Below are 27,122 nucleotides of genomic sequence, written 5' to 3' on the forward strand. Positions count from 1 at the left end.
TGACAGTTAAAGGTCAAGTCGGTGAAATTTTGATTTTTCAAGTCAAATTTGTTTTCTGAAAATTTTCCAAGATTCAAAAAATGCACTTTAACACCTGAAACTTTGGGTGAGCGGTATCTTCGCATCTTTTTCTGTGTGGACATGTCCCGTTCAAAAATATCGTGGTATTTCATCAGTTCTCTTCAGCAAGAATAATAATTTTAAATGTGTGTACCTACTGGAAATTTCAGTCAAAAAAGCTATGGATTCCAAAGTTAAAGCTGTACATCAAATTTTTTTTCAACTCTTTCCAGCGACTAAAAAAAAATGCGCTCAAAGAATACCAATTCAAGCACTTGTGCTTATAGAAAATCCCACCAAAACGCTAGGAAAATTATGCTATGGCTAGAAATAGGAATTTACAAAGTTCATGTGTGCCAATTAAATTTATCCGATATTTCTGGATAATTTTTTTGAAAATTTTAGATCTAAGAAAGTCAACTTCAACTACACGTACTAGAAATAGTACTAAAACTCAAAAAAAATTGAATTACCTATGAGAAGAAAAACGATTTCCAAAGTTAAAGCTCGCCAATTTTCAATCATTTTTTTGGATCTTTTTTTAAAATTTTGAGCCTGAAAAATTCCATTTTAAATTGGCTTATTGTGATTATTTCGCAAACTACCAGTCGAATTGCGAAATAATGGTAATTTTCGTGCCCAGCGATCTCAAATTAGTCAGAAAACGTCATTAAAAATTCAATATTTCATCAATTTTTTATAGTTTATTTTAAAGCTCAAAATTGAGCTATTTTTACGGAGAAGAAAGCGCAATAATGAGAATCTGACATCGAAAATAAATTCGCCGCCCTACAAACCCCCTTGCCAAAATTTTGATTCGATTCGCGAAAAAAGTAAGTTTCACTGCTCAAAAAAGGTGCATTAACTAACGAGTAAAAGAAAAACAAAATTTGGTTTTCAAAAATTCACAATAATTAGAACATGAACTTGAGCTCCAAAAACTTTCACTGGAATGAGGAAATAACACATGAGAAAATAATTCGAAACTTTAATTATTGTGAATAATTATAGCCGATAGGTAGTGAACATCTTTTCAAAAATCTCACGTAGGTACCTAAAATAAAAACAACCGCATTGGTACGCATGCAACGTTGTCAAATAATGTGATCTCGGTATTAGCGCGCGGCGTGTCCCGCGAAATATACGACGACACGACCGCGGCGCTGCGAGTGAACATCCGACTCAACTACAAAAGTATATCCGTAGATGATTCACGCTAAAACCGAGATCATAGCTGAAACTTTGCACAGGGGTAGTAGGTGATCTCGTTATTAACGTGCGCCATCTAAAAAAAACCGAGATCACCAAAAATGAGTCGGTGATCTCGTATTGCACTATGTATATATATTTATGATCTCGTTTTGCACTATATTTACATATATATATATATATATATATATATATATATTTGCTAGCGACCAGACATGTCAACTATGCTTGGCATATATGCAGAAAAGTGGACAAAACTTTAAAATTGGTATAATTTCTGTTCTAAATCACTTATTAAAATTTTATTTGCAGATTCAGTCTAATATTAAAAAAATCTATGTTTTGAAAAAAGTAATCAGATTTTTAGGCTAAATTTTGAAGAAAATTTTTGAAAATGGAGTCAAAGTAATTTGAATTTTGAGAAAGTTAAGACACCAAAAGAAAGCTTAAACAGCATAAAAATTTTTGATGTTTTTAAATTTTCCATAGGCCAATAAAATACTGAAAAATTTCAAGTCAAATTTGTTGTCGTGTACACTCAGGATCGATGTATTTGCATACATCTCCACCAGCACATCGCATTCTACTCACTACAAATTGACTATAGACCCTGTGTTCGTCCTCGCGCCTTGATTTCTAAGCCATGCGCCCTCTGGTGGAAGTTTCTGAAAACTCATAGTTGACTTGTATAGTAAAATTAACCCATGACTTGTCAACTATAGTTGAGAAGTTGGTCAGTCCACTTGTATAGTAAAATTAACCCATTCAATAGTTGACATGTCTGGATACCAATACCTATATATATTAAATATTTTTAATTAATTTTTAGTTAATTTTATATTTTTTTTTTAATTTTTTTTTAATTTTTTTTTAATGTCCTGAAGAAAAATGAACTAAATTGTACGAGCTAAGTACTTACAGACAGATTTTACGATCGTTTTAGTGTCTCTGAGAGGTCAAAATTCGGTAAAAACTCACCAAATAATAGCGCAAATACTTTCATTTCTTGTGATATTGAATCCTTTTGTTTCAGAAAACATTATTTTAAAACACGAATTCACTAAAGGCGATCAAATTGCAAAAATTACGCTCAAATTCACTCGTCAAACAAACTTACTGAGTGTATTACTAATCTAGTACACTCGATCGGTGTATGGTGTAAAAAGGTTCTCTCCGGTGAGAGTACCAGTCATATTCAATGATACGATCTTACCTTTGGGTGGAATGGGACACCATCCCATCCCTTGTGAGTAGATCACTAATCCTTCTCACCAAACTGGCCTTAATCCTAAATAACACTAATTAAACTAAACTAAACCGAGTACTAAACATAAACACTTAACACTGGAGAGTAAAACTTATATAGGTACTAAATGAAGAATTAACCGATTAGCAGATGAATAACATGCCCGCGTGCACTGGAACACATTACTGACGTTTCCTACACTCGTAGCTCAGCTCAAGCGGCCAGCTTACAAATACAGAACGCAGTGTTGCCAGTACAATGCAGTGTTACCAGGTGGGTTCCCCTATACATGTAACATACGGCATAGTAGTATATCACAATACCATATATATTTTCATTGTGAAATTCAGTTTTGGTCCGTAATTGGTTTGATCTGAAATTGGTAGCTAATTTTTTTCTCCTATGAATTTTTCAATTTCAAAGGGGTTGTCAGGTACCAATTACCGACCAGTCCACAATTGGTAGTTTTTCAACTTCAATATTTGAAGCACGGAAATACAATGTCGGCTAAGCACCATTCACGTTTTTTATGGGAGAGCGTAAACGCGTTCGCATAACAGGTACATCTTATAGAAAACGCTATCTCTCGGTGTTCCATAGTACAACTTTAGCCGACATTGTATTTCCGTGCTTCATTTGTGAATTTTGATGATGAAAATTTTCTAATGTGGTTCTCAGGGTACTATAACTGGTCTCAGAGTGAAAAAAAATTAAACGCTTCCGTTCATGTTTGCATGATTTTTAATTGGTACCTCTTCAAAAACTGCCTTTTTTTAGACGGTATTTCAAATAGGAATTCGGGAAATGAAAATTACTTTTTTTCAAAACTGAACACCTTGAAGTGAAAGAGGAAGCGTCAAAGATTATTTTTAAAAAAATCAAAATTGAGTTATGAATGATGTTTTGACGATTAATTGTAAAAAAGTGGTCCATTGGTAGTTTACCTTACACGATATTTACCTTTTTTTGAGAATTACCCATCCATTTATTTATTTCGTTGTAAATACAGGTAATTCGTCTCATAGAGATACGTTGTATTCGTCAAGTCAATTAAGATCGAAGATGATTTTGTAATATTTTTATACTTGTGATTCCGATTTTCGAATATTCTAACTAATGTTCGGATCGCGCTAACGTTCGCATTATGGCGATTTTCTACCGTTTTTATTTCCTGTACACATTTGTTCTTTTGTAGATATGTTTAAATACATCATTTTATTTCGAAGTGCGCTTCATATTTTATTATGTACGTGCTAGGGGCATACAGTGACATCTCCATCAGTTGTTCAGCTTTGTATTTGATGTCTACCTACTTACCTACTACATATTTATATCTAAACAGAAAATCCAAACAGCAAGATGTGTTTCTCACTTCTTCACAAGTTTTTTCATCTCTAAGTACCTATTTTCGTTATTGTGCCAAGTTTTTCCCTGATTTCGATGGCTTGTCGAGTTCGCTACGTAGGTAACCTCTTGGATGACTTCCCTAGGATAGACCGTGATGATACCTAGGTACCGGCTAATATAGATGGAAGTATACGCTATCTCCTGTAAAGGAGTGCAACTACGACGACGACGAGACATTTCATAGGATATTTACGAATTGAGAAGGAGCTTTGGATATACGCTGATCGGAATCGAGATGGATACTCAAGTTTTTAAGAAGCATGAAGAAGTAAGTTCGCTACGATTCACATACATCCCTCCGGCTTCACAGGTGACTTCTTAGAAGACTTCCATAAGATAGACACTGATGATGATGGGCATCTCTCGTTCACGGAGGTGCGGCACGCGGAAAACCAATGTTTAATTTAAGATTTCCCTTAAATTTTTCCACATGTCAGCGAGGGCGTTAGACATTATTGCTACCATATTAAGGTTCCGAAGTGTTTATTAGTCTATGTATTACACAATTCTTATGAATTACCTACCTGATGTGTTGTTTTTTTTTTTTGGCGTGTTACTGAGAAAAAAATGTTATGCAAGGTTTTTCTGGCTCAGCATTGTATCAAAGAAGGTGTAGATACGTAAAAACATATCCAAAATCTGCGAAAATCCGCTCATGCCTTGGCCTCTTTTTTGGAGCTTTTTGAGACGCCACACCCCCTAAAATGAGTGGTGACGAAAATTCCAAACTAGGATGTTAGAAAGCATTAAGATTTCACGCTGAACACAAATATCTCACTTATTATTCCATGTTTCATCTTTGCGACCAATTTGCGGACTCAAAAGTTGAACATTGAAATAACTAAGTGAATTTAGTTCGTATTCCGATCCCTACCCCTCCTCCTTCCTGGCTGTATGAACGGGAGAGGATCGAAGGAAAAATGAATAATAATTATTTTGAGCACATTTCCGGATCAGAAATTTTTCGTAAAAATGTAAAAAAAGCAATTTTGATCTTTTTGGAAATGGTTTTTGAGAATTTGTGGCCGGGAGGGGGTGGGGGCACCAAATGAAATTTTTGTAAGAATCAAAATGTAGCAAATTTTTCAAGGAACAACTTTTATTCCATGATTTTTCTTATAGAGACTATTCAAGGCGGTAAGGAAGTTTGAGATGTTGAAGGGGGGTGCGCATCGGAGAAGGAGGAGGGGTAGGGATCGGAATAGGAACTAAATTTACTTATTTCAATGTGAAACGTAATAATCAGTCATAAAATAGCATTTTTGACGTCTGAATAGATCGTATTTTCAATTAAAATAGCAAAAAAATGCCGATTTGTGACTTTTCAAGCGCTCGTTGGTGGGGTTAGCGGAGGTTAAATCAAAAAACCAATTGCACCATTCGATTCGACATCTCAAATCGCATCTTTCTAGTCCTACCAGTTTTCGGAAAAAATAATAACTGTTTGAATGAACCAATAGAACAAGACTTTCTTTGGAAAGCATAAATGCCAATCAGTGACGTTGCGAAGGCGGAGAGTCGCCCCTGCAGTCAAAAATTCAGTCGTCCAAGTCGTCCTATTCGTCTCAGTCGTCCAAGTCGACTCCGTGTCGTCGGAATTCGTCGGCAAACCCGTTTATTTGCCGAATAAATCACTAATCTATTTTCAAAATTGTTATTTTTTCAAAAGCGTTTGTCCTCGCTTCGCTCGGGCTAATTTGTTATTTTCTATTTCACAAATTATTGATAATTGCGCTTGGAAAGTATTTTTGTTCATTGTTTTAAAAATGTCGGTTATGGAAAAACTGACTTCGGATCAAAATTACTGCTACAGTAAAAGCTCGTTATAACGCTCTTCAAGGGACCGGAGAAAAAGAGCGTTATAAGCCGAAGCGCGTTATAACCGAAAGTCTCATTTTAACGCTTATTAGCGTTATACCGCGAATTCTCGTTTTAAAGTGAAAAAAGCGTTATAAAGGAAGTCAAAACGATGTATTAGGTAATCTTGTAATTAATATTTTCGAATTTGAATGCATATACACATGCATCTTTGAGTGGGAGACTACCCAGAAAAGTTTTGAGCTCGCTAGTGGTTCAAGATGATCGGAGGTCCTCAAAGTGTAGAGTCATTTTTGGAAGAAACGTATTTTTTTTGCCATGTTATGGTAGTTTAACTTGTGCAGCCCTTCGGTCATCCTCCCTCAAAAGTTGCGATTTGAGCTAGATTTTAATTCTGGCGTTATTTTTTCGATTTGATTGAAGTTAAGATGAGTGTCAATGTCGATTCGCGAATTCACGCAAAGTTTGTGATAAGTAAGACATTTTTATATTGTGAATATTTTTCAACTCAATTTTTCCATTCATTATTTTTCGTATAAAAACACGTAAAAACTAGTCGTTGAATGCCTTAAATCAACGAAATTGAACGATAATTGTCGAAATTGTGATAAGATATTTTTATATTGTAAATATTTTTTTGCTCGAATTTTCAATTCATTATTTTTTGCATAAAAACACGTAAAAACTAGTCGTTGAATGCCTGAAATCAACAAAATTAAACGATAATTGTCGAAATTTCAGAGCGTTAAAACGCGATTTTTAGATGCTCAAGAGCGTTATATCGCGATTAATTTAACATTGATTTAAATGGGGATGTCAAGGGACCGGAAGAAATCAGCGTTATATCCGAAAGCGTTATAACGAGCTTTTACTGTATTTTTTGAAATAGCTTTTGCCCTCGCTTCGCTCGGCCAATTTGATTCCCTTCTTTTCGCTTGGAATCTCAAGAAACCATCGATAAGATTGAGAAAAAATCGAGGTCTGAAAAACCGAATTGTTACATTAAAATCGATGTTTTTCTACTTTTCAAATCACAAATTTTCCAAAACTTTTGCCCTCGCTTCGCTCGAGCCATTCAAACTACTGCTTTTGAAAAAGTTAAGAAATATGAAAATTAAACTGAAAAATTCAAAATTGCAGAAATACTCATAATATTCAAAGCGTATGAAAAATGAAAGTTTTTCATTTTTTAAAAACAGAACCGAGCTTTGAGTCAATTTGATTCTCTTCTACAGAGTGCCAATCCAATATCGAGAAAATTATGATAAATTTGAAAATTGTTGAGATCCAAATTAAACCGAATTCTTTCATTAAAATTTTTGTTGTTTTCTACTGTTCAAATCACAAGTTTTCCAAAGCTTTTGCCCTCGCTTTGCTCGGGCCAATCATGATCCTACTTTTACAAATGTTAAGAATATCAAAATTAAACACAAACATTCCAAAAATACTCATAATACTCGAAGCGTATGAAAAATACAATTTGTTCACTTTTTCGGAACAGAACCATTAGATTTTTTTGATTTTTTTGATACCACAGTGCTCAGCACGTTAAAATTTTGATCATTGGGGCAAAATTACAATTTTTTGTCGGCAAAAGGACGATGCACCCATCCTCTCAAATAGCATAACTTGTCTTTTCTTCGTCCTCCCCCCCTCCGGTGACAGATTTTTTTCTGGGCAGCCCTGATTTTTCATATTATTTCAGTCGTCCTATACATCAATACTTCAATCGTCCAATTCGTGTACTCCTCGCCCCCTCCCCCACTAGAGAAACCCATTCGCGACGTCACTGATGCCAATATGGTTGGTTATTAAAAAACATAATAGTGAAACCGCGATAAGTGCAAACGCAAGGGACCGGAAAAATTAGTGCACTTATTGAGTTTTTCACTTAAAAGAGTTTGCACTAAGCAAGGTTATTTTTTCGCAATTTTCACTTATTAAGGTGAATAAATTACGCGATAAGTACCTTCTTTTTTTTGACTCAATTTTGATGATTTTTTATTTGATTTTACGTTACCTACATCCATTTTATGCCAATTTTACACGATTTTTTTGGACATTGTTCTATTTTAGTGATAATGTTGGAGGATTTTTTGAATATTTTCTACATTTTTTACTATATTTTTCAAATTTTCACTTTAGTTTGGATGATTTTCACAAAAAAATTCGCCAAATTCATTGCACTTATCGAGGTACTGTTGCAGTTATGGAGGTGAATTTACATGGTAAATCGACTGTAGGGACCGGGGATTAATTTTGGTTGCACTTAACGTGAATTTTCACTTATTGGAGGTTGCACTTATCGCGGTTCCACTGTAATAACAATAACCATACACTGATAGAAATAGATCCTTGGTTTTATTAGGCCTGTTGTTATATTTTTTACTGGGAAATAGTCAACGTTATTATAATTTTTCAATTTTTATTTGTACTTAGAATGAATAGAATGAACCAAACTCCACGAAAATCCATCCAATAGTTTTTGCAAAATCCCTGTCCAAAGCTCAGTTTTCATTAAAAATCGTTACTGATGATAACAGAGGTAACGAATTACCCTTAATCCAGATTTTGATTTGTTCCATCTCTGCAGGTAGAGATGTGATTGTAAGTAGGTGATCACATGGTTGGAGCTGATGAGAATCATGGTATGGTGGTTGTTCGTTTGGTTACGGTTTTCTGTTATCTGTAGTTGAGGTTTACACCCTTGGATAACAGAGGTAGTGAATGCCATCCCATGTGAATTCTTTCGCCTTTGGTGATGATGTGGTTGGAGGTGCCTTGGTTGGAGGTGCCTTGGTTGGAGGTGCGTGGCTGCCAGACCAAGAATTGCATAAATCTGTTGAACAAACTTTGCATTGTGCTCCTGGATATGCCGCTTTATATTCTTCACAATAAGTTTCTGAATCTAATACGACAGCTATCAATCGTTCTATAACATGTATGCCATCTAAAATGGCCAACATTTACATTAGCTTAGAACATTTTGTTTGTTGTAGATTATAATGATTCATAATTTGTGTTTATTAAATGCTGAAACAAAAAGAGCAGAAAAGTTTCTACTAAAAATGGAATCACAAAAGGCAAAAGGCCAAATGCATTTACGTTGAAAGAAAATCTTGTGGCACCCGCAGAATTATTTTTGTGTACCCCACATCTCTATAAATAACAAAAACAGCCTGAGAGCTGTACTTACCCGAATCCGGCCAAAATAACTGAAAGCGGGGGCTAGTCTCAAAAGTTAGTATACGTACCCCTATTTTGAAATCACTAGGTCTGCTAATCCACAGCTGCTACTTTAAAACTCAGTGAAAGCTTGAAAGTTCACAATTTATCTGAACTTTCAGTCGAGAAAACTGATGGCTCAAATTGGTGTCTAAATGTAGCATTTTTCGCATAGAATCTGCTTAAAAAGGTCTGCTGACCCTCAAGTGCTGCCAAAGCCCCCCCACCTCCGACTGTGTCAAAGGAGGATTAAATTTGGCAAATTTCGCTAAGATTTCGCATCTTGGGAGTAATAAGGTTAGGTACATCGAAAAAAAATCGATTTTGACATTTTCGCATTTTTGGGGTTTGTAAGATCCCCGCAACTAAGAATAACTTTTTGAGTTGGGTACATTATCTAGATCTTATAAAAACGCAAATGGTATAACTCAAAATTCCAAACAACATCGCAAGTTGTTTGGAGTTATAAGGGTAGGAACATCTCAAAAAACGCCGCTTTTTTTGAGTAAATAAGTGTAAAAACCAATTTTGATTGTTTTGAATGTTTGTCAGATAGAAATAGTCACAAGAAGTGTATTTTTTACCTATTGGTTTGTACCAAATGGAAAAGAAACTTTAAATTGATAAATTTTCATGAAAAATGAATTTGCTCATAGGTGAAATTTTAGTTTTTTGGAAAAAACTCAAAAACTAAGCACTCTAGAAAAAAACTGACTACATTATGTCGATTTGAAGCCTAATCCTCTACAACTTTGTTAACATAAAATTTTTTGGATGCTTCCTTTTGCCTCCAGTTCAATTTTGATGAAAGGTTATAACTCAAAATGTTTTTCAAACATTGAAATTTTTCCTATTTAAGATTTTTTTCCAAAGTGTTCTTATGCTAAATGAGGGTACGATACCCGATTTTTAAAATGAGGTGCTATTCATCCCTCACAATTAATTATAAATTGATGAAAATAATGAATCAAGTTTTTAAAAAAAAGAAAATCACTCTCATGTAAAATATGTATCACTTTTTTGAGATGTAACCTTTTTACTCCCAAAGAGCGATTTGTAGTCATGTAAAGCGGGTTGAATATTATTTTTAAGCAGTCCAACAAAACGCTCTAAGGCTGAGATGATTTTTAGGTGAGAAAATTTTTCATAATTCTCATTCAGCGGGAAAAAATGTTATAAAAAATGTTATATTTAGGCACCAGTTTGAGCCATCAGTTTTCTCAGTTGAGAGTTCAGAAAAATTGTGAACTTTCAAGCGTTTACTGACGTATATATGTACCTATACTAACTTTTGAGACCAGCCCCACCTTTCAGTTAGAATTTCAGCCTGATCGCACCGCTCGAAGTCAACTACAAAATATTACCTATCTTAAAGTTGACCAAAAAAAATGTTTGTCGATTTTTTTCCACTTTTTTGCTACATATGTATTTCACCCTGACTGGGAATCGAACCCACAACTTCCGCATGGCGACCCGCCATTCTTGCCACACATCTACCAGTGCAACACAAAGAAAGAGGTTTTCAAGCAGTATAAATGAACATTGTTTGTCAATTTGTTATTGTTGTTATTTCGTTAAGGCGATTCAATTGTCGATTTTCTCAATGTATGAATTTTTTATTTTTAATTAAATTTCATTTCTTCGAGTTAAAATATTTGTTCCACGTTATTCTACATGACGATAAATTGAGATCGCTATAAAAAGTCAAATGATAATAAGATGAAAAATTACTTGAAATTGAATTATCATCTTCACGTTGTACCTACTTTTCTACTAAGAAGAATTTAAAATGATCTTTTGAGCTTTCAAATGTAAAATAGAAAAAAATAGATAATGTAAGAAATTTGAAATCAAACAATTTTGAAATTAAGTATCTAATTTTGAATAAATTTTTTGAAAAGTTTTCGCTCTTGCTCCATTCTAGTAACAATTTTTTTGGAAAAATAGTTGGTTTTTCAAACACTAGTGTAGTAAGTACATACTTCTAAAATATTAATCGTAATCTACAGTTGAGCTAACACCTTTTTGCGCAATACCTACTAGGGTCATACATACTGGCGAAGTATGTAATAGTGGTTTTTCATACCTACTAGTAATATTTCTGACATACTACTAGTGAACATGAATACAACTATCTAGTAGTTTTTGCATACCTAATATCATATGTATAGGTACCTAGTTGTGAAATGTGAAATGATACTTTGTAATTTCACTTGCTAGTACATAGTACATATTTCCAACATACGAGTAGTACTTGTTGGAGTAATAGTTAATGAGTAATTATTCGTTTCTATTTGGCGATGTTCGTGCCGACGCGACTGCTGATTCGTTTTATCTGTCTTTCGAAGGTGTTCTCATATTAATTATCTCGTACTTCGAGTTCATAATGAAGAGTGATATTCCAAAACTCGCTTTGTCCATTTTCACAACTTTTCAGGAGAGAGGAAAAACAGTTTCCCTTTAAATGGGTAAATTGGCTTTTTAGGCGAGTTTAGCACTTTATTTGGGTGGATTTATGATGTAGTAGTGTAGGTATACATTTCATCCACTAAATACTGCTGAAAAAAATTTCAATAAAAATGGACAAAGCGCATTTTGGAACATTATTTTTTTTTAAATTTTTAGTGAATTGGCTATTTAGGTGAGTTTAACACCTCATTTTGGTAGGTTGATGATGTAGGAATGTGAGTTAATACTTCATCTACCAGGTACCACTGAAAACCCAACTTTGGTAAAAATGGACAAAGCGAGTTTTGGAATATCACTCTTCATATGTAATTTTTTACCTGACCAAATGGTGGATTTATGTTCGTATGTACTTTATGCGTTATGTATGTAGTTTGAAAATTAAACTGCATTTTGTTCGTTTTCGAAGTATTTTTTCGAGTCGGTTTTCGTGTATTTCGTTATGCATTAAACAGTAACTTACAGGTAGGTGTACTTGTATACTACAAATAGTAAACTACAAGTAGCGGTTTTTGGTTGATATTAGTAGTTTTTTTTTATGAGTGCTATTTTACTGCCTACCTTCTATGAGTTTTGTTCTGTATACGCATTTAAGGTTCCGAGGATACTGCCAAAGCTTTTCTGTACTGGTTCTTGAATTCACATTTATACACTCTGGCAGTGGCTCATCGCTATGACTTGTACACTGGTAACATTCTAGATCCTGTCACGAGCATATATGTAGATAAATTCAGACTTATTTAATCGCTATTTATCTACTCATCAAAAATCATATTTTGTTATGGTACCGCTATACATGTCGCAAAACGCCGATGAAGAGGCATAATATTTGTGTCGGAAGAAATAGGTACCTATTTTAATGACGGCGCTAAAATAAACGCTGATGCGACTGTGTTCGCGTATTTTTTAAGTATTTGTTTTAATATATATATTATGCAGTCAGTTGGTGATAGTTGGTCATTATTAAAACACATTTACGTACGTTTCATTCGAGCATTTTTATTTCGTGTTGATTATTTGGAGTCGTGATTTTGTGTCAGAAGAAAGAGAATGGACATCTCACAAGCTTGGCGCCCAACGGAAAAGACTCACTGAAGTTACCGGAGCTACTATGGAAAGCTGAAAAATTTGAATTCTACCCCAAAGCTACGTTCCTTCTCATCGAATTGTTGGTTGGTCTGATGTATTGTCAAATTGCTGTCTCAAATTCATCACTATACGAAAATTGAAGGCAAAAAAGTCACCCAAGAAAAAAAAAATCAATCACTGAGGATAACATATTTTCAATGCCAAATCCAAGTGTCCATGCAAGGAAAAATTTCCAGTACGTGAATCAATGCCAATGACCGAGGTTTGAAGAAGAAAAATCCGAGCCAATTCTACCTGTTCACGAAAAGCTCCAAGGGCCAGAAGTCAAAATTAGAGGAGACAAATTCGAAAATCCAAACCCACACTTCCAAGGAAAAACTACCACAAAAATCAACGGTATCTATAGTTTATGTTTAAATTTTTCATGTTGTGTTTTTTAAGAGGTATGCAATATCTGTTTAAAATTTAAAATTGATGGAAATCCAAACCGGTTGGATTTACCTACTAGATAAAGAAACGTTATTGAAAATTTTAAATGCTTATCAACTAGACGATTCAGGGCAGATCGAAAATTTGAGGAAAAAATTAGTAAATTTTGTTAGAACTTTCGAAGATTTTGGATATAAATTACAAGAAAAATTCAAAAACTGGCAAGAAAGGAGAAGTGATCCAGAAGAACAAAGAGATATCAAGGAATTTTTAGAAAAGGAAAAAAGAGATATAGAACTTTCAAACTTTTGGAATAAAACAGCAGAGGAAGCTGAGGCTGAACTAAACGAACAGAATAAAAAAGTAGAAGAAATTTTAAACCAAAATAGCACAATAGAATTTGGCAGAAAATTTGAAAAACTTAGGGACAAAATTGAATATTTCAAATTTTTGAAAAACAAAACACTTGGACTACAAATAGAAATAAAAAATTTACTAGAAAAAATGGAACAACAAAAATTTAGGATAAAACAATTTGGCGGATCGAAAAATGAGGATATAAAAAACTTTTTCAGACAATTTGAGGTGGCGGCGAAAATTTATAAATGGGATGACGCAAAAAAGTTCGAAAACATTCAATTATATCTTATAGATGACGCTTTAGAGTACTATGAATACCTTAACACGACACAAAATATTACAACATATCCTCCCTTAAAAATACTGCTTGAAACAAAATACGAACCACGAAAAGATGAGCTGAAAAACAAATTAAAAAATAGGAAAATGAAAGAGGGAGAAAATATTATGGACTATATTGACGAAATTACAAAAATTTGTAAAAAAATAGATAATACCATGCCAGAAATCAAAATTTATAAAAAAATTAAAAAAGGTTTAAACACACAACTGATAGAGTGGTTATCTATATTTGAAATAGATAGTCTAGAAAATTTGAAAAAACACATCATTAGGTATGAAGAAAAAAACCAGGAAAAGAAAGAGAGAACAGAAAAGGACCTAACAGAAACTATTGAAAAATTGACAGAAAAAATAAAAAAACTAGAGTCACAAGAAACCAAAACGAATATTTATCAAACAAACACACGAAGATTTTATGCTAGAAGTTATCCGAATAGGGGAAATAGGGGTTTTTTCAACTATAACAGAAATAGAGGAAATTATCAACAAAACTATCAACAAAATCACGATAGAAATGATAACTATAATAATATAAACTACTATCAAAACCAAAACTACAGAGGGCAAAATTTCTCCAGAGGGAGAGGCGATCATCGGGGAAATTATCGTGAAAACTATGGTGGAAACTACAGGGGAAATTATCAAAGACCATACCAAAATTACAGGGGTAGAAATTATCAAAATTACCAAACAAACTGGAATACAGAACATACAAATGAACCTCCCCAGAATGATAGGAAAGAGGAAAAAAATAATAAATCATCACAAAAAAACTAAAAAGCAGGGGTACTTCGCCTGTCAAATTTAATACATTACCAGTACTGAATTTGGCAAGTACCCCTACTCTAAAAATTAAAGTTAAGCTAGTTGGCCAAGAAAATTTCATAAATGCAGTTATTGACACAGGATCAGACATAACATGTCTAAATGACAAACATGTCACCCCTGACATGATTCTGGAAAAAAGTGAACTAAATGCAGGAGGCTTATGCAATGAACCTGTAGAAATTCTCGGAAAAACTAAAGGAAAATTCCTATATGACAAGGCTAAATACAAATTTGAGGCATACGTAATTCAAGGCCTAGTTGCGGATATGCTTCTTGGACTAGATTTTTTGAATAATGAAAAAGCAAAAATAGATTTTGAAAAAAATATCATAACTTTTGGCCAAGGTGGAAAGATGAAAACATTAAAAATTGAGAAGGAAAGCGAAAGCAAGGGAAAAATTGAGGTATTTGGTACGTATGTTAGAATGAGAGAAAATTGCGAAATTCAACCACACTCGAAAATAATTTGCAGTGTACAAACAAAAGACAATGGAAACGATATAAATGTAGACAGACTGCCATACTTTGACTCATATGCTGGTATACAAGTACGTAAACATTCTGCTGACAATAACAAAATTGAACTAGAATTAAATAACTACACTAACACAACAAAAATACTACGAAAAAACCAACGAATATGTGAACTAGTTAGACATAATAAAACCCATGATTTTGCAGAAAAAACTAATATAAACACCACAAATATATCTGAAGAAAAAAACGAAAATATTGACCTAAATGAGCTTAAAGACAAAGAAGGGAAAGTAATAGATATTAACAAGAACTTAACACCTGAAAGAAAAAACAAAGTAGCAAATCTGATAAAAAAACATATTGATCTGTTCACATCTGACCCTTTAAATGTAACCACTGCAAATGTTGAACCTTATAAAATTAATATGACTGACACCACACCTGTAGCCAGTAGGGCATATAAATTATCACCCCCAGAAAGAAGAGAAATGAAAGCATTAATAAATAAAATGGTTAAGGCTCAGATACTGAAAAGGAGTTCATCAAACTATGCAACTCCTGTGTTCCTAAAAAAGAAATCTGACGGAACTTTTAGATTTCTTTGTAACTTTCAAAAATTGAACCAGAAAGTAGCAATCGATAGGAATGCTGTGCCCAGAACAGATAACATTTTCATGGCTATGGAGGGAAAAAATTACTTTTGCACTTTAGACGCCAACCAAGGGTTCTTCCAAATTCCAATTCACCCTGAAGATCAAAAAATCACAGCCATTATCTTTGAAAACGAACTATATGAATTCACGGTATTGCCTCAGGGTTTAAAAATTTCACCTGCAGCTTTTAGCAAAGCTATCTACCAGGCATTTTCAGACATTATGTATCGTCATATGGTAGCTTACATGGACGATATATGCGTTTTTGGGGAAACTTTTGAAGAAGCTTTAGAAAATCTGAGACTAACTTTGGAGAGACTTACAAAAATGAACCTTAAACTAAAGACTTCAAAATGTAAATTTTTTTACACTGAAACAAATCTGCTAGGACACAAAATTGATGGGAGTAAAATTCAGACACTTGATAAAAACATAGAAAAAATCAAAAAATTCCCTTTTCCAAAAACTGTTAAAAAAGTGCGTAGTTTTTTGGGACTTTGTGGATACTACCGAAAATTTATAAAAAACTTTGCAAAAATAGCAGCACCTCTCTCTGATGAAACAAAAGGAAATCCTAAAGATAACAAACCAATAAAATGGAGTGAAAAATTGAATGAATGTTTTGAAAAATTGAAAACCCTACTAATGTCTGAACCAATTTTGGGAATTTATAAAGAAGGGAGAGAGACAATTTTAGAAATTGATGGTTCAGCAATTGCAGTAGGAGCAGTGTTGCATCAAATTAATGAAAAGGGCGAAAAACACCCTATAGGTTATTTTTCCAAAAAATTATTACCAAGACAATCTAAATACTCCGCATATGATTTGGAAATGACAGCCCTTGTGGAAGCAATCACTCATTTTCGGGAATATCTCTATGGAATAAAATTTACAGTTTTAACAGACCACTCAGCACTAACTCATTTTAGAAATTCTCAACAACCAAATGCACGAATGGCACGAATGATCACAAAACTAAGTGACTATACTTTTGACATCAAACACATCAAAGGTAAAAATAACACTGTCCCAGACACATTATCACGAACAATTATAAACAAATCTGAAACAAACCAAAGTGAAACAGAAAATAAAATGAACCTAGAAAAAGAACAAAAAAATGACAAATTCTGTCGTGATATTATCCTGGCAAAAAACAATAAATTAAAAGGAGGGAAGAAATATGTTGAAAAAATGCAGAAAAAATCACGAAACTATGTCTTGGAAAAAGGAATTCTCAAATTTAAAATGAATTCAAAATTGGGAGTTAAAAAAGTATCAGTAATACCACAAAACTTACAAAATAAAATACTGGAAAATTATCATGATAAAGCTTTAGGAGGAGGTCATTTTGGAATTTACAAAACATTTGAAAAAATGAAACAAGAATATTTTTGGGAAAACATGAAAAAATCTGTAGAAAAATATATAAAGTCATGTGAAATATGTCAAAAAAATAAAACATATAAAGGGAAAAAACAGGGTTTACTGAGACCAATTGAAATTGAAGATCCTTCCCCATTGTCCCATTTAGAAATCGACTTTGTAGGACCCCTTGGAAAAAGTAGAGGTAAAGAATACATTCTAATGGGCTCATGTAGGTCAACAAAATATGCATTTGCTAAAGCCACAGCAAAAGCTGATAGTGAAGCAGTCTTGAAATTTTTAAACGAAATTATAACGATATACGGATGTCCCAAAAAAATTACTTGTGACAGGGGCACCCATTTTAGAAACGAAAAACTAACAGAAGCCTGTAGGAAACTAGGAATTAACTTAAAACATAGCACAGCCTATGCGCCACAAACCCAAGGGGGAGTGGAAAGACTAAATCAGTCAATAAAAAATATCCTAAACACCTATGTGGCAGATGAACCTAAAGATTGGCCAGACTACCTACCTTTTGCAATTTTTTCATATAACACAACACCAATGGAAGTACTAGATGGACTTAGCCCATACTACTTAATGTTTGGAAAAAATCCGAATCTACCATTACAAAACGAATTAAATTCTGAAAATGAAACAGAGCAAATTGACAGAATTGGAGAATTGAGAAAGCTTGAAAAAATTAGGGAAAAAATACCACAGTGGGTAGAAAAACACCAAAAAAATCAAAAGTCAAGGTATGATAAGGGGAGAGAGGAAATAAAATTTGAGATAGGAGAAAAAATTCTTTTAAAAAATCCCTTACAGCAGGGAAAATTCAATCCCAAGTTTATAGGACCATTTGAAATTTTGAAAAAGGTCTCAAATGAAAATTATGTTATTAATTACCCAGTAAGAGGAAAAATACAACAAGAGACAGTTCATGTAAGGAGAATGAGAAAATTCAATGAAAGAGACTAAAAAGAAAAACAAAAAGGAAGTCTGAAAAATCAAATCTTTGAAACTGGGAAGAAATTCCTACCAATGGAATGTGTGAAAATGTGGTATCGCGAGCCACTAAAATAGGGAAATTGGGAAATGACATTGTAGGACTGATCACCCAGCAATGACATAACACACCAGTTCACTGGAACACCCATCACCTATCACCTAACATCAGAAAAAAACAGAGATCTGAAACCTCACACAGACTTCTACAGAATAAAAACCTTTATTCTTTTTTCTATCTCCTTGAATCGTAGCAAATAAATATAGCATTATTTAAGGTACATACCTACATTTATTTATGTAATCCTATTGCTCATGTACTTGTAAATTTCTATTCTGAAGAAGAAAACAATGTATAGAAAATTTTTAGCTTTAGTCACCTATTTTATATCTTGTTACTGTATAATAAAATGGAAAAAAATCGCGAGGACGCGCCTTGCCTATAGGGGAGGGAAGTTGTCACGAGCATATATGTAGATAAATTCAGACTTATTTAATCGCTATTTATCTACTCATCAAAAATCATATTTTGTTATGGTACCGCTATACATGTCGCAAAACGCCGATGAAGAGGCATAATATTTGTGTCGGAAGAAATAGGTACCTATTTTAATGACGGCGCTAAAATAAACGCTGATGCGACTGTGTTCGCGTATTTTTTAAGTATTTGTTTTAGTATATATATTATGCAGTCAGTTGGTGATAGTTGGTCATTATTAAAACACATTTACGTACGTTTCATTCGAGCATTTTTATTTCGTGTTGATTATTTGGAGTCGTGATTTTGTGTCAGAAGAAAGAGAATGGACATCTCACAATCCGTATTAACAGCGTTTCCTACATTAAAAAAATTAACGATTATACCTAACATGATTTTTACGCGAACAAACTAACTAATTCAATAGGTGGGTACATTAGGCGATAGGCATTGGCGTAACTAGTATCTAGCCATTTGTTCACTCGCAATATATGTTGCATTTCATCACATAAGTACACAAGAAAAATTCTTACCCGTAGAAACGTAAAACGCCAAAATAAACGCGAAAATTGAAACGAAACTGTAACTACACATTATTAGGCTACCTATCACTGTTTTTCAGGAAATCGGAATCTAGTTACATATATGATTTTCGCGATCGAGGAGTGTTGAATTCTCAATTTCACTTGTAGAATGAAGTAGCCTACTCAACTTTTTCCGTATTTAAGTGTTAGGTACGGTATTTCATAAAGTCCATAAATTACACAAGAGCAAAAAAAACTTACAACATTTTAACGAAGAAAAAAGTACAACATATATTGAACTGAACACATACTCGATAGGAAAAACAATAGGTACATTCAGTAAAATGAACCAATCGAAAGAAGCGATGAGAAATAATTTATTACGAGACTTCATGTAGAAACACAAATCATTCAAAACGGGCGTAGATCGCAAGCACTAATTAGGTAGGGGAGATTGTTGTACCCCGGACCTGTTGTACCAGGGACCTTTCCCTCACTAAGGCCCCTAGCGGAATTTGGACCCCACTACGTTTTAAAGCATCACTAGGGTATGCCACAAAATGAACTATAGGCGATAAAGTTTTCATTTGAAAATTTTGCACACGATTATCACGTCTGAAAACGAAAAATTACATTTTGACATGTTTTGTGAACTCATTTTGACCTATTGTTTATTTGAAATTTGTCAAAGCAATTAATGCAACGTGTAGCTACACCATCCAAGTGTAAGTACACATATTCACTTTTTGGAAAAATATTGTGTGAAATTTTGTAGAAATTTTTTTCTAAATTTTGGGAGGTCTTGTACCTGGGACCAAATTTCATCGTGTACCACGGACCGCAATTTTTTCATCTAATTTTCACGAATTTTGATACTTTTTCAGATGCCAGGACGCCCTTTACATAGTTTTTACATAGTAGCTAGCATCTAAAAACGTTTCAAAATTGGTTAAAATTGGTTGAAATTTGAGGAAAAATCTATGGTCCCTGGTAAAACATGACAAACTTATGAAATTATTAAAAAAAAATTCTGCAAAATTTTATATGATCTTATTGTAAAAAGTAAGTATGTATAATGAATGTATATGATCCATACGTGAACTTTATGCCTTCACGACCAACTTTTAGGCATTTTCCAGGGTAAATTTCCTTTTGGTCCTTGGTACACGACCCGTTGTACCATGGACCAAAAAAAAGTGACTTTTTCAAAAAATTTTGGAGGGAAGGGGAATGAGTTTTGAACAAATGTGAATATCTTGTTTTTTTTTTGTAAAAGACCATTCTTTGATGCACCCTATTCACATTTTCAAAAATAGTTAATGGGTGGAGTCCATTCCCAAAAAACGAAAAATCGGTCCCTGGTACAACAATCTCCCCTACCTAGGTAACCTCTTGTATGACTTCCGTAGGATAGACGGTGATCTCTCGTTTGCGGACGTGTACCATTATTATAGAGAAATACCTATAGGCATTTCATAGGATATTTACGAATTGAGAAGGGGCTTTGGATACGCTGATCGGAATCGAGATGGATACTTAAGTTTTTATGAAGCATGAAGAAGTAAGTTCGCTACGATTCACATACATCCCTCCGGCTTCACAGGTGACTTCTTAGAAGACTTCCATAAGATAGACACTAAGGGTTAGTGAAAATTGAACGTTTCAAATTGCACGTATACAATTAAACGTGTGTGATAATTGCACGCATGTGAAAATGGAACGTTTACAGCGTTCAATTATTACGTTCAACTACTTACTTATCTGTATTGTTCTGAAAGGGCTAAAAATGAAGTTCAGCCCCTATAATTTTGGTCAGTGCACATTGAGCACCCTCTCGACCAGTCGACCGTTTTAGGGAGTTGTCGCGAAATTCCATGAAATCGATTTTAAATGTAAATTTTTTATCTGCTCATAAATTCCAGAAAAAATGAAAAAAATTCAAGTACATATTTGTAATACCGTAAATTTATCATGCGGTCGATTTCAGACGGTTTTAACCTGTTCAGGAGCCGGTAGCCATATTTCAAACGTTCAAAAGTTGGGTTTTATGGAACTTTGTGAAAATCTGAAATTTCCAAAATACAACCGGAGGTTCCAGTTCCAGAACGGTTCAAGTGGCTGATTCTTTAAAATACGGAATAAAATGTACCAAATAATTAAAAAATTTTCACCCTGACTGGAAATCGAACCCACAACTTCCGCATGGCGACCCGCCATTCTTGCCACACATCTACCAGTGCAACACAAAGGAAAGAGGTTTTCAAGCAGTATAAACGTACCGCACTATACCTCCTTTTACTTTAATTTTTTTAAAGTACTTAGAAGCAAATAAAAAACTGCTGCTGAAAACGCAGGTACGCAGCTCAAAAGTGGCTGTTTTCCGGCGTTTTTTCACAAGCAAGAACTGGCGAATCAGCAAATAAAAACTGCTGCAATTCGCAGGTCAAAAGCGGCTATTTAAGTGGCTGATTTTATAAAAGTAGCCGCTTCGAACAGGCGCTTTTTTAACCGACGGTTAACTGCCATTTTTCCGCACCGCCTTTTAAGTGGCAGATTTTGTGAAAAAAGGAGAGTTTCGGCGGAAATGCGGCGAATCCATTGTCAAGTGGGAAGGTTCCGAAGTGTTTATTATAGTCTATGTATTACAGGATTCTTATGAATTACCTACCTGATGTTACATTTTTTTTTGGCGTGTTACCAAGAAAAAAATGTTATGGAAGGTTTTTCTGGCTCAGCATTGTATCAAAGAAGGTGTAGATACGTATAAACATGTACAAATATCTACGAAAGTCCGCTCAAGCCTTGGCCCCTTTTTTGGAGCTTTTTGGGACGCCACACCCCCCTAAAATGAGTGGTGACGAAAATTCCAAACAAGGATGTTATAGAAAGCATTAAGATTTCACGCTGAACACAAATATCTCACTTATTATTCCACGTTTCTACTTTGCGACCAAATTTACAGGCTCAAAAGTTGAACATTGAAATAACTAGGTAAATTTAGTTCGTATTCCGATCCCTACCCCTCCTCCTTCCTGGCTGTATGAACGGGAGAGGAGCGAAAGAAAAATGAATCCTATATATTAAAATGATGTCGGTTTTTTTGTTCCCACGAGATCTCAGCAAGTACTCAACCGATTTTAATAAATGACCCCTCAATAGAAAGCCTGTGAAGTGTAGATTTGCAGGCTACTCTTGAAAGTTAGAAAAGTTTGGCTAAAAGCTCAAAAAGCTCGAGAAATCATTTCGGCCAATCACAACGCAGCTTTCAATGTCAGTTTTTTTATTCCCATGAGATCTCAGTAAGTACTCAACCGATTTTCATAAAAGACCCCTCAATAGAAAGCTTGTGAAGTGTAGATTTGCAGGCTACTCTTAAAAGTTTGAAAAGTTTGGTCAAAATCTCAAAAACCTCGAGAAATCATTTCAGCCAATCATAACGCAGCATTTGGCGATTAGAATGATGTTGGTTTTTTTGTTACGAAGAGACCTCAGTATGTACTCAACCAATTTTCATAAAAGGCCCCTCAATAGAAAGCTTGTGAAATGTAAGTATGCAGGTTATTCTTGAAAGTTTGAAAGGTTTGGCCAAAAGCTCAAAAAGCTTGAGAAATCATTTCGGCCAATCACAACGTAGCATTCTGCAATTATAATTCCCACGAGATCTCAATAAATACTCAACGGATTTTCATGAAAGACCCCTCAATAGAAAGCTTGTGAAGTGTAGATGTGCAGGCTATTATTGAAAGTTCAAAAAATTTGACTAAATGTTCAAAAAGCTCGAGAAACCATTTTGGTCAATCACAACGCAGCATTCCGCAAAGTTTTTTTGATTCCACGAGACCAGTGATGGGGTGATTAACAAAAAAAATTAATTGGGTTCAATTGGGGCAATTCTTCCAAAAAATCGTGATTCGCGATTCAATTTTTGTTATTTTTGCTACCTTACTGCTGACTAGAAATCAAGTTTTGATGCAAAATGAAATCAAAAAATATTTCGGACAGATTTTTGTGACGTTTTTCAAAAAACAGAAGCAAAGCGGATTGAAATGGCCTGCAATTCACTTCAGAATAATGTTAAAAATTTTTGTCTTTCCTCAAGCAGAGGCTGAAGGATAATTTTTCAAAGAAGTATGAAATCGATGGACAAAAATATATTTGAGACTAGAATACACCAATTTTGAAACAAATAACTGGAACCTTATCTGCTATTAAAATCCAAAAAAGTATCTGAATGTTTCAAAACGACTTGAAATCCGCCTGCAGTAGACTTCATGGCGTGTTGAAATTATGTTACAGAGCGAATTTCGGTTACAGAACACCATTTGACGAAATTTTGCCGGAGGCTTTGGGAATTTTCAAAAAGTTGCTGGAGGATCCAAAATGACTTGAACTCACCTACAGTAGACTTGATAACGCGTTTAATTTGGAGTGCAGAGTGAATTTTGGATTTCCATCTCTGTTTGGTAAAAATTTTATGGAAATTTTCGAGCACTGAAAAATCTGCTGGAGACTCCAGTAATTTCCAAAAGGTTGCTAGAGGCTCAAAAACGATTTGAAAACTACCTGCAGTAGACTTCATGCTATAGTAGGTAGTAAGGTACCTATAGCTGCGAATTTGTGTTTTCAATTATCGAAATGAACGGTGCTCAGTGCTCAAAAAAATTAATGACATTTGTATCAAAAACACTCCTTGAAGAGAAAAAATGGAAGAATTGGTGAATTGCAAAAAAAAAAAATGAATTGTGACGCTGTGATTCAGATACAGTTGCGAATAGGATTCAATTTTCACGCTTCATTTTTGTTTTGTATCCAATTCTGATTCCGGTTCACACATGGTATATCTAACGGATTTTTTTTGGTTGAAAAATCAATAATTTTTCACTACTTTTTTCACTGTCTTTTATCAACCAAATTTTCAGAAAGCCATCCATTCGAACCCCCCCCCCCCCCAAAAAAAAACGAAGAAAATTGGAATTGGAAGAAAATTTGTATACAACGTATTTTTTAATTTCAATCAAAATAATTTTAAAAAATAATACAAAATGAACAATGTTATAAGACAAGGTGTCTTACAAAATTTCAAAACAAAAAACAGGACTCAAGCAGGACATTTTTTAAACACTTACGATTTTATAAGAAAAAGGAGCCGAGGAGAGGGGGCAAAATTTTACATTAAAATTGTTTACTTTTCCAATGTCTTCAAACATCCCAAGATTTTTCTCAAGCAAGCGGGTATCAAAAATATAATTTTATCATTTCAATTTATGATTTTATTTTCAACTTTAAGGTTCGTGCTAATGTAATAAAACGGGGCGAATAAAAAACTTTTTTCAACGTAAAAATTTTTCAAAAAATATACATGCATATTGCATACTTACAAAAAATTTATGGAAAACTTTAACGACATTTAGGGGGGAAAATATGCCAATTATTCGAAATGAAACGGCGAGTTTTAAAGTAAAATAAGTAGGAGATGAAATAACAATTTTGTCATTTGAAAGGTACAATTTTTCCAAATATTCATACAACGTAGGTATAAAAATTTCGATTTCTCCTTTAAGTCTGGAATTTTTCAATTGCGGATAAGAGAAACAAACCGGCCCTGACGAAGCGAGGGCAAAAAAACCCTCAAAAATCAGTATTTTGAGAGGGATTTTAAAAACCTAGAAATTGAAAAAAAAAATGAGCCTGAGCAAAGCGGGGGTAAAAAGCTTTCAAAAATTCATGTTTTGAGAAGTACGAGTAATAATAAAAGTTTCTTCATGCAGGGAGAAGAGCAAATAGCTCTCAAAAATGTGTAATTCAAGCTCTAAAAAAGTCAACAAATGAGCTCTTTTCTACGAAATGAAGATTGAGAAAAAGGAACGCATTTGAATTTTTCATTTTTTCACACCTTCAAGAAACCATTTCGGCCAATTACAACGCTGCATTCAGCAAAGTTTTTTGATTCTATGAGATTTCAGTAAGTACTCAACCGATTTTCATAAAAGATCACTCAATAGAAAGCTTGTGAAGCGTAGATTTGCAAGGTATTCTTGAAAGTTTTAAAAGTTGGCCAAAAAACTCAAAAAGGCCGAGAAACAATTCGGCCAATCACAACGCGGCATTTAGCAAGTAGTCCATCAGGGTTGGTGGCCGAACAGGTTAAGGCGACGGACAAATTATTGATCTTGAGTTCAACTCCTAATTTTACCAGCTCAAAAAGCTTGACACTACTTTTATTAATTGTTGATCTCTAAACAACATTTTAAATCTCAAAGCTTTAATTTTTTGGTAAAAACTACTTTTTAAAAGAATATCAAAATGCTCAATCAGCTTGATATTGCTAAACACACAATCACATTTCTCATATATTTTCAAATTTTATACTTCCACGCTCTAGGAGAACCGCGCAGTATGCGCGGTTTTAACGGGTTTTCTAGTAGTAATTAGTTTTGAGCACATTTCCTGACCAGAAATTTTTCGTAAAAATGTAAAAAAAGCAATTTTGATCTTTTTGGAAATGGTTTTTAAGAATTTGTGGCCGGGAGAGGGCGGGGGGCACCAAATGAAATTTTTGTAAGAATCAAAATGTAGCAAATTTTTCAAGGAACAACTTTTATTCCATGATTTTTCTTATAGAGACTATTCAAGGCGGTAAGGAAGTTTGAGATGTTGAAGGGGGGTGCGCATCGGAGAAGGAGGAGGGGTAGGGATCGGAATGGGAACTAAATTTACTTATTTCAATGTGAAACGTAATAATCAGTCATAAAATAGCATTTTTGACGTCTAAATAGATCGTATTTTCAATTAAAATAGCAAAAAAATGCCGATTTGTGACTTTTCAAGCGCTCGTTGGTAAAGTTAGCGGAGATTAAATCAAAAAACCAATTGCACCATTCGATTCGACATCTCAAATCGCTTCTTTCTAGTCCTACCAGTTTTCGGAAAAAATAAGAACTGTTTGAATGAACAATTATTTTCTGCTGCGAAATTTGTTCCTTCTTTGTGTACCTACATACATTCATAGAACAAAACTTTCTTCGGAGAGCATAAATGCCAATCAGTGACGTTGCGAAGGCGGAGAGTTGCCCCTGCAGTCAAAAATTCAGTCGTCCAAGTCGTCCTATTCGTCTCAGTCGTCCAAGTCGACTCCGTGTCGTCGGAATTCGTCGGCAAACCCGTTTATTTGCCGAATAAATCACTAATCTATTTTCAAAATTGTTATTTTTTCAAAAGCGTTTGCCCTCGCTTCGCTCGGGCTAATTTGTTATTTCCTATTTCATAAATTATTAATATGTAGGTAATTGCGCTTGGAAAGTATTTTTGTTCATTGTTTTAAAAATGTCGGTGGTTGAAAAACTGTCCTTTCGGATAAAAATTGCAGAAATACCCATAATATTCAAAGCGTATGAAAAATGAAAGTTTTTCATTTTTTAAGAACAGAACCAAGCTTTGAGTCAATTTGATTCTCTTCTACAAAGTGCCAACATCGAGAAAATTATGATAAATTTGAAAATTGTTGAGATCCGAAAAACCGAATTCTTTCATTAAAATTTTTGTTGTTTTCTACTAAGTATTCAAATCACAAATTTTCCAAAGCTTTTACCCTCGCTTTGCTCGGGCCAATCATGATCCTACTTCTACAAATGTTAAGAATATAATAATTAAACACAATAAGTACATTCCAAAAATACTCAGAATACTCGAAGCGTATGAAAAATACAATTTGTTCACTTTTTCGGAACAGAACCATTAGATTTTTTTGATTTTTTTGATACCACAGTGCTCAGCACGTTAAACTTTTGATTATTGTGGCAAAATTACAATTTTTCGTCGGTAAAAGGACGATGCACCCATCCTCTCAAATAGCATAACTTGTCTTTTCTTCGCCTTCCCCATCCGGTGACAGATTTTTTCTGGGCAGCCCTGATTTTCCATATTTCAGCTGTCCTGTACATCAATACTTCAATCGTCCAATTCGTGTACTCGCCCCCCCCCCTGGAGAAACCCATTCGCGACGTCACTGTTGCCAATATAGTTGGTTACTAAAAAACACTGTTAATAATAACAATAACTATACCTACACTGATAGAAAGAGATCCTTGGTTTCATTACCTATTGTTATATTTTTTGCTGGGAAATAGTCAAAGGTA

General features: G+C 34.1%; 2 long non-coding RNA genes across 4 annotated transcripts in view; one reads left to right on the top strand and one right to left on the bottom strand.

Annotated features, from left to right (window-relative positions):
- The window catches only part of LOC135844559 (uncharacterized), a 76,048-nt gene extending 71,601 nt beyond the window's left edge, over positions 1-4,447 (top strand). Inside the window, exons 2-3 of one of the 3 annotated variants that reach the window (XR_010558569.1) lie at positions 2,154-2,788; positions 3,525-4,447. This is a non-coding gene — a long non-coding RNA (uncharacterized LOC135844559). Of the gene's footprint in view, positions 1-2,153 lie in introns of all 3 variants that reach the window. The other 2 variants (XR_010558568.1, XR_010558564.1) reach the window with 2 other exon arrangements.
- Positions 4,448-8,099: 3,652 nt separating this feature from the next.
- LOC135844578 (uncharacterized) lies at positions 8,100-19,198 on the bottom strand. Its single transcript, XR_010558572.1, has 2 exons — positions 18,997-19,198; positions 8,100-8,690 (listed from the first exon to the last, which is right to left on the bottom strand). It is a non-coding gene; the product is annotated as an uncharacterized LOC135844578 (long non-coding RNA).
- Between the last annotated feature and the right edge of the window lie 7,924 nt (positions 19,199-27,122).

Source organism: Planococcus citri, chromosome 1 (genome assembly GCF_950023065.1).
Source record: "Planococcus citri chromosome 1, ihPlaCitr1.1, whole genome shotgun sequence".
Classification (NCBI taxonomy): Eukaryota; Metazoa; Arthropoda; class Insecta; order Hemiptera; family Pseudococcidae; genus Planococcus; species Planococcus citri.